The 14,714-nt window shown below is 39.0% G+C and overlaps 1 protein-coding gene and 1 pseudogene across 4 annotated transcripts in view; both read right to left on the reverse strand.

The window, feature by feature from the left end:
* Lsamp (limbic system-associated membrane protein) overlaps nucleotides 1-14,714 on the reverse strand; it is a 692,964-nt gene that overhangs the window by 58,572 nt on the left and 619,678 nt on the right. The window lies entirely within an intron of this gene.
* Nucleotides 3,414-4,429, reverse strand: LOC105742456 (annotated as a pseudogene).

The raw sequence follows: 14,714 nt of genomic DNA on the forward strand, positions 1-14,714 counted from the left end.
TCTCTCTCTCTCTCTCATCTTACCACCATATGAAGCAATCTCACCCTATTATACCATCCACTATGACCCCATGTAATAGGAGTCCTCCCCAGAATCATTGTCATAGGATAGAATTTCAGCCTTCAACACTGTGAGGCAAACAAACCTCTTTGAGCCTAAGCTAAAAATATCAGTATTTTGGAGTACAAACATCACATCCTAAAATAAGCATTCACAACTTCACTTTTAGTACTCAAGCATGTGGGGTATAGGAGAGGAAAAAAATGTAAAGTGAAGTAAAAAAGAAAAATTACAAAATAAAGAGAATAAAAAGAAGAATTCCTACAGATGTTGATTGTTTCTAGACTACTTCCCAACAGGGGAGGCAGCACAAGGATTTGACTTGCTGGATGGAGCCTAACGATCAGGATCTTTTACCACTGTCATCAGAACTGCAGGGGTAATGCCCGACCTGTCATTAGTGACTCTACTGTGGCTGAGGATTAAACATAAAGAGAGATGAGAGCAGCAGTGACTGTTTTCAAGTCATATAAATCAATTGGCATTTTGCAAGTGAATGTGTTAAGCTCAGTAGGGCAATGCCACTATGGAAAGATTGCTTGGCAGAGTTTTGTGGCTGTTTGAAAGGTCTTTGAGATGTAATTATAACAAAGGATAAGAACCTCACTTGGCCTGGTACTCCTTCTTCACATCCCATAATTTTAGCTCCACTTCTTCAAAGCTAGATAGGTCTCATTCTGCAGTCAAATGCTCTACCCCTGAGCTACATCCCCTAGATCTCCTTCTGAATGAACTATCTGACCCAATGGGAGAACTGTTCCTGCTTGAATCAGTTTATAAGTAATAAAGGAAATAGTTGGGGCACAGATTGAAACTAGTACAGAGAATGGAACGGGTGGGGTATGCACTAAAGTAATATTCTTATAATGTTTCCATTGAATTAAAAATGAGCAACCTTTGAGGGTGGCTCAGAAATTGACGCAATAATATTCAGTGTGGCAGTTAGGCTCTTGATTTCAGATGACGCTGTGAGTTAGGAATTAGCCTGTCAACCTTCGTTTCGGGTTGTAGGCTTTGGCTTATGGGTATTCCTCAGTCCTGGCTCAAGGGTTTAGCTTTCATGTGAAGCAGATGGATCAGAGTCAGGGAAACAACCTAGCTCTGGTTTTAGGAATAGCCTCGAGGCAGAGCGGAACTAACCTGAGAGTTGCCCCCACTCTGGGAAGCAGTCACTCTTGGGCAGGCACACGTGCTCCCGGTAGGCTACGGGGCCAGCGGGCCAAAGCTTAATAGGAAAACAGCAACGATTTGTTTCCACCGCTATTTATGTTTCAAGCGCCTGACAGGCTGTCAGTGCAAGCGAGGGTCGCTAAATTTACTGTCTTTCAGATTACTGCTACAGTCTCTGCCTTGACAAGTCACTTCATTCATACAGCGCCGCATGATGATGTTTCCCTTACTTCTTTTTACATGAAAACAAAGGAAGAGGAAAAGGGCACCTCAGAGGTTCCAACAGTTGAAATGAAGAAAGTTCACAAGGCTGTCGCAGCCTGGTGTGTGGACACTTGAGGGAGGGGTCACAGACTTCTCTCTGAAATGGCAAGTGAGGGAGAAGGCTGAGGCCAAAAGGCTCAGTCTGCCTGGTGTGTTGGTGAGATGGTGTTTTAATGGGGGCAGAGAAGGAGGACAAAGTGACATTTTGTTCCTGCTGCATTTGAACACTTAGAGGATATTTAAATGGAGAGTCTTTCTAAACACTGGGATGCAAATGAAGAATAAAAATAAGTTTTATTTTTTCTTTCTTTCTCTCTCTCTCTTTCTTCTTTCTTTCTTTCTTTCTTTCTTTCTTTCTTTCTTTCTTTCTTTCTTTCTTTCTTTCTTTCTTTCTTTCTTTCCTTCTTTCTTCCTGTACCTTGAATCAAACTCAAAACCTGGTGCTTGCCTGGCAGGCACTTGAGCCACTGAGCTATGTCCCTAACCATACACTTCATTATTTTTATTATTTATTTATTTATTACCAATAATCCATTTCTTGGAGCCTTTAAAATCCGAGGAAGATAGCTGCAAGCAAAAGATAAAAACTGGTCATGAAAAGGGAATGGAAGGGATATCTGGAGTAAGTACTCTGAGTAAGATTAACAAGTCAAAATACAGATTTTTTTTAATATAAAAAGATCAAAGTACTTAAAAATGTGTGTGTCCATTGGTTAACTTCCTAGTAAATTGCAGTCATTTGACAAATACCTGCTGCTACCACGTGATAGCCAATAATTTAAGCAAGGACTATAAGAATCAGAGGCATTAGAAGCAAATATGGTTTCTTTTTGTCGTGGAGCTTATCTTCTCTTCAGGGGTCAGTAATCACACAGCTGTGCCAGACTTTGACTTTCTTTTACATGGAAATAAAGTGAATGATTTGAAGGTCTTGCTAATAATGTCTGAACTTTGTTGGAAAGTTTGGCACTATTAATCATATTTTCCTCAATGATTTTAGATGCTCCCTTTTACAGTTTGATCTGTTTCTTGATTTTGTGCCTTTATTCTTTTTTGGTCTATTCATGTGTCAGTGTTTTCACATTGTACTTATCATAGCTCTGTACTACATTTTTATTACTGATAGGAATGATCATTTTTCAGAATTTTCCTGATTGATTCTAACATCACTTTATTTCCAATGAATTCTAGAATTACATGTAAAACAAACATAATGGAAAATGTACCAATTTCCCTCAATAGATATATTCATTGTATTGAAACATATATGAAATTTTAAAATAAGAAATAAATATTTGTTAGTTTGATTGTGTTAAAGTTGGATTTGTGGATTAAGGTAGAGAGTTATAGATATACAATTTTCATTCTTTCTATCTTAGAAGTTACCTTATTTATGTCATATGCTAGTACATCATATATTAGTCCATTTTTATTCATAATTTTGTATTGCTTTTTCTGACATATGTTATCTGTTCTTATTTCTAGCCAAGAGCCCTTTCTGCAATAATATCAGTCATATGCAGAAAGCCATAGTCGTATGTTAATGGTATAAGTAGTTACCTATTGAATTGTTTTCCTTTTTAAAAAGGGCACATTTATTCAGCATCATGATCAGACTATTACACTTAGCAATCAACAGTATGGGTACAAAAAAAGGTCTACATTAAAACTCTTTGTTGGAATACTTTATACTTTCCACAGAACAGAAACTAAAATAACCTGTTATACAATTAGTCACAAATACAATTCTTAAGTTTCTTGCCCATACGCATGAGGATTGTCTAAAACATGTCTTCTTTATAGCACCTAGGCACTGCCACCACTGTGCTTGGCTGAGTTCACAAATCTGTTGTGACGTATAGCTTCCCTGTCACTTCTCTGGCTCTCCTCTTCTGCTAAGCTTTGTTTCCTGGAAGTATTTAAAACTTTCTGCCACTGCCATAGCTACAGTTGCTGCTGGAACCACCACAGCCACTTTGATTTTGTGGTTTGGTAAAATAATTGGCCTCCACCTCCATAGGGCTCAGAGCTTCTGCCTCCAAAGTTTTCTCCCTTCATGGGTCCAAAATTTGAAGACTGACTGTTGTAACTGCCAAATTCATTATAGCTTGCACCACCTCCATAATTGCTTCCATCATTACCAAATCCATTGTAGCCATCTCCACTGACACCATATCCACACCCACCATGGATGTCACCAAAGCCACCTCGACCACTGAAGTTTCCTCCGTGATTGAAACTGTCATTACCACCAAAACCACCTCCATGACCACAACTAAAATTTCCAGAACCACTTCAACCTCTTTGGGTAGATGAAGCACTAGCCATTTCCTGCTTTTACAGGGCTTTCCTCACTTCACAGTTGTGGCCGTTCACAGTGTGGTACTTTTGAATGATAATCTTATCCACAGAATCATGGTCATCAAGGGTTAAAAAATCAAAGCCCCTCTTCTTTCCCCATCCTCAGTTGGTCATAATTTTAATCATTTTGATTTTTTTCATATTGTTCAAAATAATCTTGTAGGTGATGTTCTTCCGTATCTTCTTTAATGTCACCAAAAAAAGATCTTCTTCGCCATTAAGTGGACACCTAGTCTTTGAGAATCTTCTCTTGAGACCACTCTCTTTGGTTCCACAACTCTTCCATCCATTTTGTGTGGCCTTGTATTCATGGCTGCACCCACCTCCTCCACAGTGGCATAAGTGACAGACCCAAAGCCCTTGGAACGCCTGGTGTTTGGATCTGTCATTACCACACAGTCTGTGAGTGTTCCCCTTCACTCAAAATGGCTCCTCAGCCTCTCATTGGTTGTTTCAAAGCTCAGCTCTCCAATAAAGAGCTTCCATAGTTGTTGGGGCTCCTTGGGAGACACTGGCTTAGACATGAGGGCAGTCGGAAGAGAGCCTGATGATGCTTCCTCTGCGGTGTCCACCAGCAGAATGAATTGTTTTCTTGTCTTATTATTGAAATCATGTGAAACAACAGGCTATCCTAATTTGAAAAAGAAAGCCCTTACAATATGCACCATAATACATTTAGAGAAAAGAGGTTGCAATAGTAAATATTAACTATAAAATCACCGCATAAAAAGTCTAGGCAATATTCTGATAACACTGAAGAGAAGAATGCCTTCAGAATAAGGAATGGAACAAGAAGCTACAAAGAAAGAGAGACTTGCTATTTTTACTTCAAAATTTTTTTCTCAAGACCATAAACCTTGGTCAACAGAATTAACACACAAATAACAAGACGGACATGTGTTTATGGTAAATATGACATAAGAGTGTCAAAATTCCTCAAAAAGATGAATTTTACAAAGCCAGTCAGATGGTCTGCCATTTTGGGAAGGCTGACAGCTACCTACTAAAATGGAAGCCCTGCACATAATGCAGACATTTCACTGCTGGGTGTAGTGACATTCACACCTGCACTGGATACATCCACATAGTGAACAGACTAAATCAATTGTGGTGCATTGTTATAATGGAATACCATACAGCCAGGAAAACAATAAGAGACACGGGTGAAATGGTAGCATGAACAGTCACCAAAGTACAATATTATAAAAAAGAAATAAAACAGGGCTGGTGAGATAGCTCAGTGGACTAAGTGCTTGCTTAGATAAGCACAGGACCCAGGGTTCAATCCCTGGTACCATATGCCACAATGGACCCACCCTGGGCACACAAGGCTGGCCACTGAAAGTGGGTATGCTGGCACATGCCTGTAATCCCAGCGCTGGGGAAGCTGAGACAGGAGGATCACCATGAGTCTGAGCTACATAATGCGATCTGTACTAAATACATAAAAAAGGAAATAAAACAACAAATATCATATGCATGCTGTCATAAAAATTATACATAAAAATTATAACTGAATAAAACTAATCTATATTTTCCAGAAATGATAAATACTTGGAAAAATCATAAAGCCAAACAAGGAGAAGATTTTCAAAATATAGTTAGTATTGCTATACTACTTATTGATTTAGTATTTGTGTCATTGCTGTTTATATAAATTAGTTCATTTAAGAAAATTTAGGGCCAGCCAAATAGCTCAGCCAATTAAAGCACCTGCAAGCAGGTGCAGGGGCTGGGTTTGATCCCAGGGCCTGCAGTGCCAGTCCCACCCCCAGGGCATGCTGAGACAGAGATTGAGAATGGGTGTGGTGGCACGTGCCTGTAATCCCAGCTCTTGGGAGGCTATAAACAGGTGGATCATTAAGAGTCTAATCTAGTAGTGAGACCCTGATTACCCTGTAGACCATTCTCTAAAATACAAAAAAACAAACAACAAAACAAAACAAGAAAGAAAGAAAAGAAAATTTAACTCACAAAATATAATGCTATGCTTTCTAGTCATAAGAGAGAAGCTGGGCCAGGGAGATAGGTCAGTAGAATAAGCACTTACTTGGCAAGCACAAGGTCCTGAGTTCAATCCCTGGTAAAACCAAAACACAAACAAACAAACAAACCCAAAATATCCTGCCTGTTTCATAAGAGAGATGTTGAATACAGACTATTGTGAATAACATATTTTTATGTTAAAATTTTATATACACATGAAATGTATATGTGTATTATACATTTTAACACATTCACTTATATATGAATTATGCTTATACATTGTTATTAATTGGATTTTGTCCAGGTTCTGGGATCAGTAATGTCAAAGGAGTGTTGTCAGAGAATTTCTCTTCAATTGATGCTGCTTCAATTTTTGACATTTATTATATATTTCTTTTATAATAAAATATTTTTGAAAAAAATGGCATTGGATTTAATAATTTCAGTACAGGAATAAGATAAGCCCATCCCTGTAGCTGTATCCTAAGGGCAAGTTCCTCATAATGAAAAAGAAAATCTCTAAGATTTTACTATTTCTGGCATAAGAAAAGATAAATTAATAGGGAAATAAGAGACAATTCCAAGTGACAGGAAGAATAGTAGCAAGCAAGTTGATATTATATTAAATTAGAGCAATTTTCTAATTAAGTGAATAATACGGGGTTGAGCAACTGTGCATGGCCATTGTTTGTCTAAGCTGCTTCCCCAGCTGTCCAACTGTAGCTCTACAGACCTGCGACTGTAGGCCCTGTGGCCTCAGCCCCCAGCAGCAGGACTGCAGCCCGGCTGACTTGGGGCCCTCGCTCCACATGGACCCCGAGGGTGGCAGTGATTGTTGGCACTTTCAATGTCACTCTCCTTCCTACTCTTCACCCTATGGTACACATTAGTGATAGTTCTTTGGTCCTCATTGCTGACGATCACATTTCATTCCATTTCCCAGAAAGGGCTAGCAATGGGCCAAACCATGAATTGAATCCCTTATTTAGTTATCACTCTCAGCTTGCCTGCGGGCCTGAACCTATGTATTGTATTTCCGCCATTGATTTGCCACCTACTACCCTTGATGTAGTGCCATTCCCAGGGAGCATCTGTGGGCTAGTGAGGTGCACTTTCAACCTGAGCACACCGAGAATGGCCCAGCTTGCACCTCCTCAATGATACAAAATATGAGTTTTCCAGGAACGTGGAGATTTGAGGTGAGGGAAGAAGCAATTCCCTCTTGGTCCTAGCTGCTTGCTTCTTGCACAGATGGTGACCTTTTATGGATGGAGAGAGCAGGTGATCACTAATACCTGCCAGACATGAATATCAGGTTCAGTATTTTTTCTATTGTGTAGCACAGAACTTCGGATCCTAATCAAGCACTTAAATGTACTCAATCGATTATCTATATCACAGAAAAAAATGCTGTTGCATACTATCTCAGTCCCATGTTGAAGATGTTGTATCCTACACTGGGTAGCTGGCCAGTCTGCTTAGCAAGTTGGCTCCTACACCTCCCATCCCTGTCTCATAGGATCTCACAGTCACCACATGGAATAACTGGCCAGAGATTTCATTACTAAGAGGGTTCAACCTAAGACCTGTCCAACCCTTGTTAAGGTGCTTGATAATTACAAGGCATATCTGCTCTTATGCCGCTATCCACTTACTTGGAAGTCTCTGGATTCTATCTAAAGATCATGTATTTAGAATGCAAACTATTTGGACTATAAGTATTTTAACACTTCCTAGAAATGACTTAGCCAAAGTGATACCAAAGCTTTCTATTAAGACTTATAAAGTGTACCTCTTTCAATGAATTTTCTATGTATTTCACAAACCTCAGTCAATTACAGTGTCTAGAACATTACTAAAAATCTTTTATTAAAGGCCCCTGTGAGTCAGTTATTTCCATACAAAATATGTATCCTTAGGTGGCTTTTTAAACTTACTACATTTTTGTGTAGCTATGTGCATCCATGTATTTTTCTCTTTGCATTTACTTGAAAATTATGCAAATATACTCCATAAATACAGTGATAGCTTGTCTCAGGCTCTTATTAGCATCCTTTCCAGTGTTCCTCAAAGTTTGAGCCAAGAGTGACAGGAGTCACTCTGGAGGATGCTTATACAGGCGGATCCAGGGCCCCCACACGGACTTGCTGCGTCAGAATCTCCAAGGATAAGGCCCACGAATCCATAAGTTTATAAAGCCCCCAGGTGATGTTTGGGCAGTCCTATATTTGGCAACTATCTACTTGACCTCAGTATTCTGATTGCCAGGCAAATATCTTTTTTCATCTCTCAAAGGAGTTCACTTAACTGTAGCTTACTGGAGTTAACTTGGCCTGGGATCAGTGATTGATCCATTTTTGGTCTGGAGAGATTGAAGGAGACCTAAGGGAACTAACATTCCATATTGAACTCAATTCTCGTTGCTGAGCTAACAATTTAACCTCTGCTTGTTGGGTACTACTTTTTTTAAATGTATTTGGTACAGGGTCTCACTGTATAGCTCAGACTCATAGTGATCCTCCTGTTTTCAACCTTGCAAGAGCTGGGATTACAGGCACGTGCCACCATGCCCAGTCTCAGTTACAGTCACAGTGTGCTACTACTTTGTAACTATCATTTGGGCTGCTTACCTATGCTAGTTTATTCATATAAGCTTATTTTTCTCTAATTTATAAATGAAAAAAATAAAGCATTTTCCCATCACATAGCTACAAAGTATTCTAAATTTTAAAACTTTCTGTCCTGTTTTCAAACATATTCTGTTCTGTGCCTCCCTGAAGACAAGAGGCTCCTGGTAAGAGCCACTGACACCTGTCTTCTGACCTACCTGGAGCTACAAACCAAGAGTGGGTCCCATTGGTCAGCTGCCATATTATATCCTTCCTGTCCTATAGTTCCCTTGAATAGCTTAATAGGACCACTGGGCCTTCATATCATAGAAATCACTAAGAATAGATAGGTCACATGCAAGCAAAGTTGGACAGGTAAATACACACATCACCTTTTCTTGCTTCATTATGCATGAGCTTTGTTTCAGAGCATCTTTAATGGGTGGATAAGCTGTTAACAAACACAGGAGTGACAGATGACTGCTATCCTTTGCAGATGTTGGAAGATCCCGAAGAATGCATTAATGTGGAAATGGCTGAGAAATTTAAACCTTCTTTGCATCCTGCCTTGTAGATTCAGAGCCCTCCACCTCCTACTTTTGTAGCTGGCTGCAAAGTTACATTGAGATCATTTGTGGCCAGCCTGAAGGTTGAGGATGATACAAAGCAAAGGCTGTCTGTGTGAGGAGATTTGACAGGTTGCCAGGCAGCAGAAATTGCCTCAAAGATACCAATCTTTAAAGCTTAATTATTTTCCCATTAAGACTCCTTTTGCAATGCAAATATTAATGCAAGCAGTTATACCTTTTATCAGCTAATGTCTTAATTCTCAATTAACACCTAAGGGATTTCTCAGCCTGCAGGCAGTCAAGATGGTTCTTATGGAATAAGTTTGAGGAATCAGATAGACAATAATAGAAGACATTGCTGGGGAATGAGCAGAGTTCACAAACTCAGATTCACATTTTATATAACTCTGGTTTAATTTATCTAAATGTTTGGAGTGACTAGGAAATAAGTAATACTAAAACAGGTAACTGTTCTGACTCATACGTGAGGCTTGATGTGAAATTACATTCACATATGATTAAAAGGGTTGGAATATGTAATATACATATATAATGTACATATATGTAAGTCTTTGGATTGATTTGAGGTGATATTAAGTGGACTTTTCGACTTGCTGATTCACACCTTGAGGAGGACAATAATGGCCTAGTTTTTCTGATGATAATTGGGAAAATTCTAAGCAGGAGATCTTGGAATATGTTGAATAAATTGCTAGGTTTTCAGATCTCTTTATTCTTCCCTTCCTTGTCTACTAATTCAAAAATAATGTCAGTTTCTGGAAGGCTGGAAGCTAATTATATCAATATCTTTATATAACATATGCTGATGTAATTTTAAATTGCTCGTCAAAAATTTTGGAATTTAGAGGTAAATAAAGTTAAGAACCCAGATCATCTTTTTTGACAAATTGTTTAAAGGCAAACACAGTGGCGCCTCTCAGGCAACACTGTCTAACCTGATGTTTTTGGGAAAAAGAAGACTACAGGAATGATGCTGAGGCAAGACAGCATGGAGGAGAAATCCTGAAGCAAGCAAGGAGGTAACATGCTGGTCAGGTAGGTCATGGAAGAAATCAAGCAAATCTTGACTAGAGGGAGCAAAGAGAGACGGAAGAAAATGCTACCAGGATTGCAGCATCGTAATGTAGGGCCCCAATGCCTCCAGGAGCCTCCTTTGCTGGAAGTCAAACAGACATGAAAGTTGGTTTAGGTTGGTTGATTCTGAAAGGTAGTCACTAAAAAACTTCATTTTAATAAGGCATGAAATTATCATTCTAAATGGTAGTTACCTAGTTGTTTACATATCTGAGAATAAATGAATAGAGGAGGAATATGAGTGTAAAGGTAGCAAGGCATAGAAAAGCTTAAGGATTCAAGAAAGAATGGTCATTCCTGACAATGTAGCAATAAGCTTTCATCCTTCTAAAAGATTTAGAACACGTCTTGGTTTTCCTTACACCAACAGTCTCAGTGATCTTAGAGCACCAGTTCTAGGCTCTAGAGCCTGGCTTGGGCATCTTATCCAGATTCATTATGCACATATGACACAAAGAACATGTTTCATTCAACTTTTTCTATGTCTAATAGAGATCAACATAAATAATTTTGTGTGCTGTTATAGATAAGAGTTATTGGCCCTTCCTATGAGGGGAATGGCAGAAACGGCTGCATGTTTTGTGCATATGCTGGGGTCGGGGTGAATAAACATTGTTTAGGGCATGGTTACGATGGATCCCAACTAATCAAAAGAAAAGGAAATTCCAGTACAGTCAGGAGTTGCCCCTCAACTCACCCAATCTAAGCACTGGTCATCAAAAAATAGTTCTATCTCTGTACCAAGCAGTCAAAGCGGGAATATCATAAAGGTGAAGACCATTTGAAACAAATAAGTGTATGCCTGCAAATGGTATCAGGAACAAAGGGAGAAAAATAGTACGTGGTTGGAATTTGGTTAGGATGATCATGGAATTAATCCCTAAATTAGCAAAAATATATTTTTTTCTCTATTGTTTAAGATAAGAAACTCGAAACTCACATTTAAAATGAAATTTGGCCAAAGGAATGTTGTAAAGTAACTAATTTTATTAATATAGTTCTATTTTTACTGGATTCAATCAAAACCATACAGACTTAATCACCCTTTGCTGGAAAAGAGAACACTGAATTTCCTAAATTACAGTCCAACACACAGATTTCTAAAATTGTTTTAAGTGGTAGATTTCAATATAGAAAGCAGAACTTTTGATTATATGATATTTGTGCATATTCTACATTGGATACTTCTAATCCAATGTAGATAGATTTTGGATAGATTTTTGGATAGACTTTAATTTTGAAAAATGGGGCATATACCCCCAAAATATCAAAACACATGAGACAACCTTCAATCACCAAAATTCTGCTCAGTAATATTGTCCCCTTATGTGTTCAGGAAAAGAATATGCATGTTCCACTGCAGCAGCTAAGAAGCTAAGCTCAGGAATGACAATGTTCCTTAGAATACACCTTGAAAGGAATCCAGAGTTTCCAGAAGGACAAATCAACACAACTAAGCTCAAGGATAAACTTAAACCAACCCACTTAAAGGGATAGAAAGCATGCGATCATTGCATAGACCAGCTGCCAACTATGCAAACACTGATAGTCATACATGAGCAGCCAGATAATAGCAGGAGACCATTTAATAGCCCCTGAGTTCTTCATAAAGAGCTAGATCTAGTTAGTGTCTGTGTGTATGTGAATGTGTGTGCGAGAGAGACAGCTTTAAACATAGGAAAAATGGCTTTCTGTTATTAAGCCTTACCTAAGGTGTTGTTCTGTTTTGTTTTGAGGCAGGGTCTTGCTATGCAGCTTGGACTTGTAGTGATCCTCCTATCTCAGCCTCCCTACTACTAGGATTATAGGCATGCACCACCAGGCCCAGAAACACATGGGGTATCAGGAATAGGGACCTTGTACTTGCTAGGCAGGCACTTAGAACACTGAGCTATCTCCCCAAGCCAGCCTTATCTAATATGTGCCAGTTCCTTCTAGTATAAAGTATAATAAAGGATTTAATTTGATAACAATTATATGTCTAGAACTATGAAAATATGACAAAACAGACTAATGCAATACTAAGCAGGTAAACAGGATGCAACTATTTGGAAAATGACTACTATACTGATGAAAATTAATTAATAATGACTTAAAGTTGCTATTTTACCTAATGCTTGTTATATATTGATGCTCTTCTTCTCTACTTTTGCATATAATGAACAATTACCAGGATCCAGGGAGGTAGCTCAGCAGTCCAAGTGCCTATCTGTCAAGTGAAAGGACCCAGGTTCAAACTCCTTTACAGTGTGCAAATCTGGCTCCACACAGGCCTGCCCAGCTGGCCAAAGAAAGTGGGTATGGTGGTGTACACCTGTAATCCTAGTACTGGCGAGGCTGAAACAGGTGGATCACTACAAGTCTAAGCTGAGGAGTGAGACTCAATACTAAATACATAAAGTTAAAAAGAGAACATTTTGGGCTGGCCAGATAGCTCAGCAAACTAAAGCGCCTGCTTAGCAGAGTGCAGCACCTGGGATTGGATCCCCAGCATGCTGTGCAGGACTCACACCCGGGGTGTGCTGAGATGGTGATTGTGACTAGGCGTGGTGGCGCATGCCTGTAATCCCAGCACTTGGGAGGCTGAAAAGAGGAGAACACTACAAGTCCAATCTATATAGTGAGATCCTGTAGATCCTGTACTAAATACATTAAAAAGAACACCTCCCAGATATAGTATATGCTTATTAAAAGCTAATTTTTAATAATCTTAAGAGTATATCCATTTCTATGAGTTTTTAATCTTTTGGACTCTGAATAACTTTCTGTCCATCCAATGAATCATTTGAAAAATATAGGATTAGAGATTTAGGACAACTGTTTTTCTGAATAAGGATATGTAAATATATATACACATATATATTTCCTATATATGTATATTCATATATTATGTATCACCCCCTGTATAATTATTAACTAAGACACTGCTGTTTATTTTTTCCAAGTTTAACTTAAAAATCAAAAGAAGCAGAGAGGAAGGATTGGCCTGTGACACAGGCCAAAGTTGAGCTGCTTCCTGATTTTGTACAGCTCATAGCTAAGAATGGGTTTTGCATTTTAAATCCTTAGAACAATTACAAGAGCAACATGACACATGAAAATGATACGAAATTTTAATTTCAGTATTCATTAATCATGTTTTGATGGGACACGTCTCCAACCATTTATTCACTGTCTATGCTACTTCCTCATACAGTGCCGAAGTCTGAGTGCAGCAGAGAGTAGATAACCTGCAAAGACACTGCCCTGTGCTGTATGGAAAAAGTTTGTATCCCTGGTGTGTAGGGACATACATAAATAATATAAAAGTCTGATGTACTGCATCTCTTATGGGTGTGTTATATTTGTTATTTTCTAAACTGAGATAATAGTAGATGATAATGATATAGCAGATAATAATATTACATAAGTAACATTCCATGATCTGAGCTCTATTCAATTACTATTGAATAACAACCATCTCAACATCTATCTGGCTGTTTACATGTTTCGGCCACTTTAAATACTTTAGTAAAGCTGTGGCTCCAAAATAAGAAATATCACCCAAGGAAGTCCTTGCAGAGTAAGTTTCCAGGTCCGTCTCCACAACTTCGGATGCAGTAGGTCTGGAGAAATCTCCTGGAGCTCTCACTAACAGTGCAGTTGTGACTCTGATCTCCATGGTCACGGCTAGAGCATTAGGGAGCCAGCCCAGTTCACTGCTTCCTTCGCCCTGGCAACAACTAATCGTCCATGCTGTAAAGAATGCTTTAAAAGCTTTGGCTGCTGGTGTGAAGTGAACTATTTTATCTTGCATCCTGAGACTTTCTAGGGAAGAGATTGCTACCCTTGCTGTGGAGGTGTTCTCAGGAGAAATGTAGTAAAAGTTAGAATCAGACTAACTACTTTATGCTTACTTCTTTTTGAAAAGGCCCTAGGCTTTTCTTTTGCTTGCTGGAGAGACAGCAATCACAAACCTGTAAGGTGCACAGTGCTTTGGGTCCCCACAACAAAGAAAAGCTATTATGTGAAATCACACAAGAATGCCCAACAAGATGGGAGAGAAGTACACAAGAATCAGTCGGAGAACTTTCAAAATGAAGCACTAGAAATTATATTTCCAATATTGAAGTGTTTCCCCTCTGAGAGCAGTATTATCCCAAATTCACAATCAAATGTTTTTATTATTTATTTATTTATTTTTATGTATTCAGTACAGGGTCTCACCGTGCAGCTAAGACTCCTAGTGATCCTCCTGTTTTCAGCCTCCCAGCCCTGGGATAATGGGTGTGTGCCCCCACGCTGGTTTTCAGTGGCTGGCTCAGTCTGCCTGGGGTGGAGCCTGCTCTGCTTGTAGTGCAGAGGATCGAACCTGTTCTTAACTCTGTGCTGGCTCAGCGTTCTTAGAATTGCTGGATCATGGAAGCAATGACCTGACCCTCTTACAGGAGCTGGCATCCTGAAATAGCCACATGGTCTGTGCCTGTTCCTCCATCTTTTAAATTTTCTCCTTTACCTTGAGTCAAGGCTCAAGTCTAAGATTCATTCTATTCAGCAGACTGAGGAATAAGTAAGGCTACAGGGAATCAGGAGACAATCATCCTTAGAATGATACAGCCCT

The sequence above is a fragment of the Octodon degus genome, unplaced genomic scaffold (genome assembly GCF_000260255.1).
Source record: "Octodon degus isolate 3935 unplaced genomic scaffold, OctDeg1.0 scaffold00053, whole genome shotgun sequence".
Classification (NCBI taxonomy): Eukaryota; Metazoa; Chordata; class Mammalia; order Rodentia; family Octodontidae; genus Octodon; species Octodon degus.